This window comes from Mastomys coucha, unplaced genomic scaffold, assembly GCF_008632895.1.
Source record: "Mastomys coucha isolate ucsf_1 unplaced genomic scaffold, UCSF_Mcou_1 pScaffold15, whole genome shotgun sequence".
Classification (NCBI taxonomy): Eukaryota; Metazoa; Chordata; class Mammalia; order Rodentia; family Muridae; genus Mastomys; species Mastomys coucha.
In genome coordinates, this window is record NW_022196897.1 from 14,547,144 (window position 1) to 14,551,391 (window position 4,248).

Here is a 4,248-nt window from a genome sequence, read left to right on the forward strand (position 1 = left end):
AAATAAAGAAAATATCTAAAATAAAAAAAAAATGAAAAAAAAAATAAGGATCAGCTGGACACAGACCATTGGATATGTATGACTCTCAGTGCCATGAACACCAAGGAGGGAAAGTCAAAGCAGGTAACTGCCAAGTACAGTTTCTCTCCTGAGGTCTCAGATGTTATGAAGGACAGTTTGAATGGTTGTGACCTAACAAGGGCCTTTGTTTGGCAATGTCTTACAGTTGAGAGATGTACTAGTGTTCTGTGACCCAGGGTCCTTCTGGGTCTGGATGTGAACCAACACAGCCATTTAGGATATATATATATCTCCTTTGACCTGCTTGTAGGCTGTGTCTATCTTTTCCATCCATACACTACCTCCTTTTCTACACTCAGTGCTTCCTTCTCAACTGGCTATACCTGCAACAGGGTTCCCCTTGTGCTGGGAATTTCCACTGGCTCACTGCAGAGCTATGTAGTCAGGATTCCTCTGTTCATCTTACTTCTGTCCACAACTGAAAAACCCAAAGCAAAAAATGAGGCAGAAAGGCTTTCCACAAGAAATAATTCATTGTGCTTGAGGAGAAAGGTAAGCAGATGATTTTAGAGATCACAAGCTAGTCCACTGAAGTGACCATGCTTTCCTCTAATTAAGTAAAGCTGACTCTACCTTTACCCCATGTCAGTCATTACTCTAAGTGACCTTTGTGTTTCTCCATGTCTCTAGTGTCTCTTTGTGTTACCATTTGCCCTCATGTCCCATCACAAAGACAACAGAGCCATGCTTCAGATCTTGGTCATGATGTCATCTAAGCTGAAGGTGTGTGTAGTTGCTTGTATTATGAATTCAAATCATGTTCTCCCCCCCCCAAAAAAAAAACCTGTTTGCAAGAGGGGGTCTGCAAGTAGCTTCTGGAAACCTGCCCTAGTTGGTTCTGATTGGTAAATAAAGATGGCAGCAGGCAATAGCTGGGGAGGACAGGCAGAGGCAGAATTTTAGGTTTTATGGGGCTTGGGACCAGGAGGAGAGAAAGAAGGAGATCCACCATGGCCAGAGAGTGTGGAAGAGACGAGAAATGCCATGCCTGAGAATAATGCAGGACAGAGAGGTATAGCCACCATGTGAAAGAGCCAGAATAGCACAGCCCAAAGGGTTGCCCAACTGGGTATTGAGCAGTCAAGATAGAACATAGAATTTGAAAGTCCTAACTCCGGATTATCGGCAGGAGGTAGGTTCTAGCAGCATGGAGGCTAGGCAGCTGCCCAGCTACTGTGTTGCATTAGATATATTAAAATACAAAGGCTGTGTGTCTGTCTTTCACTCAGGAACATAAACCATTAAGGTGGAAAGCTAACCCAAACCAGGGTTTATTAATTATTAATACAACAGGTATGATGGGTTTTGGATCAATACTCAATGCAACTCTGCAGCTCTGCGTTTTGTTTTTTTTGTTTGTTTGTTTGCTTGTTTTGTTTTTGTTTTTGTTTCTTCTGGGGTTTTGTTTGCTTGCTTCCATGAAGATCACAATTGTAAGTTAACTCCTGTGTCCCCATTCAAAATACTCAGGACACATGGGAAAGTCTCCTTTTATTTCTTTCTTCCCATGCCATAATTCCCATGTGCCCTCCTCTCCCACTGAACACATCCACAAGAGATGCTTAGTAAACTTCCTGGTCAAGGCAGCATATTGTTCTTGAGGACCATGCTTGCCCAGCAGTGTCTTTGCAGTACCTGTGGGAAGAAAGGCCTATGATTGTTATTTGTTTCCTATGAACCACACTCTGATTGCTACTCTCATGATAGAAGGAGCAGCTCTTACCTCTGTTTCTTTTCCTATCACAAATCCCCCTCAAAATGGCAAATCCTAAGCCAACAATACATTAATGCATAGTAGTACTTTTCCTGGAGTAGTGTTCTCCATGTACCACACAGCTTTGAGACATACCCTTCAAGATGATTCATCCTGGACACACACTTCCCTCTTGACCACACTCCTGCTAGGACCTTCTATCTACTCCAAACACAAGTAAAGTATTACATAGCCATTCTGGATTCAGAATATTCTCATGAAGTCTCCTGTAAGTTCCCAGAAGCTCTATGACAAGTTTGAGGACCTATGGGACACAGAAGATGCCAAACCCCAAGAATCATGTCATTCTGTGTCCTGTAGGGTATACAATATTCTAAAAGTTCATTTGATGCTACGCCCCACAAAGTGACTTCAAATGGTCTTTGACTTTGTATCGGGAGAATTTGGGAAGCTATTGGTCTGGGAAGGACTGGAGAGATGTTATAACAGACACAAATATATGCAGGTTTCAATAGATATATTGCACTAGTGGAGGCTTCCTCAAATTATCTGAAGGATATAGCAAAAAAGTGACCTGGGAGCAGAAGTATGGCCAGATGGAAGAGAATGCCTATATCTTCCATCATCACCCCTCAAGAAAAGGAATATCAGGTACAGCCCCATTAGTGAATTTTACTCTTTGTCCTCCATGCAGTTTGCTCAGTGTTCAAGCTCTGTGTGGACACTGCCTCATAGAGACATGAGAGCCAGCATGAGGAAGAAGTGGCCCTGTGCCTTGAACAATAAAGGAAGGTCCAGAAACTGCTGTCTCAATGGTACCACATTTTCTGGAAGAGGAGCATATGGCTCCATCTTTCCCTGAGAAGATTACTGATTGTTCCCAACTCAGCAACTCTCCAGCTCCTACACTCACATCTTGTACTTCCCTTGTCCCTTTCTACCTGGAAGCGATCCTTTTTAGGATAGCTTGTCATCTTGTAAGGAAGAAAACCCATTTCAAGTGCCTGGTGGAGCCTGAGATAGTCTGAACCTGTTGGAGATGATATAGTGTTATTAAGAACACTATAAAACTAGTGAACACAGACCCCCACTCTGCCAGGATGACAGAAAGTATGGAAAGGTCAAAGGCCTTCATAAAATAGTGTAAGAAAACAACACCTAGGTAACAATAAAACCTATAGGCATGCTAGTGTGAAGGAGGACAATCTCACTAGGTCCCAGCCCTAGACAGTGAAACACAGGCATGAGTGACGGCTGAGAAAGGTAGAATTAGTCTTTCCCTGGGGTGAGTTCCCAATTGTTTTATCCACTGAAAAGCATTCAGCTTCCTGAGAAGGCTGTTGATTGTTCCCAACTCTTGAGCTCCTACACTCACATCTTGTGCTACCAAGATCATATACAGAAAAGCAACAGCAAACAAACTCAGGAGCTATTTTCATGTACACACTAATATTTATGTAATGACAATTTTCAAATTAAAAGACATCAGTTTGAGATAGCATGAGGGGGCACTGGGAGAGGTTGGAAGAAGGGAAAGGAAGGAGGAACTGATGTAAACTTTTAATTCTTTTTAATGAAAAGTGGAAATTATTCTGCAAAGTCAGGAAAGTGAAGGATTTATGAAGCACTGAAGCAATGGACAGTTCATCTCCCTGGGACTTTAGTGTTCGAAGGCTATTCCATGGAGGAGAACATGCTTTCTTCTAGATAGCAATTTTTCTTGACCTATAGAAACACTTGAGGTTTAGGATCTAGAAAGCAGAGGATAGCTGTGTAGGGGCAAATTTAAGCTCCAACTATCACTTCCCTGAAACCTTAGTCCAGATCCAATATGCTATCTTTCTGAGGATTGAACTTTGATCCTTTGAGGAGACAATAGCAAGCTTGGGCTCTATATGGCAGTTTATGGTTCATTGATAACATCTTCTAAATAAAAATATATATGTTTACCAAAATCTGAATTTCAAAGTCAAGATTTCTTCTTGAGTTTCTTGTGGTTTGTGGATTGTATTTTGGGTATTCCAAGTTTCTAGACTAATATCCACTTATCAGTGAGTGCATACCATGTGTGTTCTTTTGTGATAGGGTTACTTCACTCAGGATGATATCCTCCAGATTCATCCATTTGCCTAAGAATTTTATAAATTCAATGTTTTAATAGTGGAGTAGTATTCCACTGGGTAAATGTACCACATTTTCTGTATCCATTCCTCTGTTGAGGGACATCTGGGTTGTTTCCAGTTTCTGGCTATTATAAATAAGGCTGCTATGAACATAGTAGAGCATGTGTCCTTATTACATGTTGGAACATCTTCTGGGTATATGCCCCAGGAGTGGTACAGCGGGGTCGTCTGGTAGTACTATGTTCAATTTCCTGAGGAACCTCCAAATTGATTTCCAGAGTGGTTGTACCAGCTTGCAATCCCACCAGCAATGAAGGAGTGTTCCTCTTT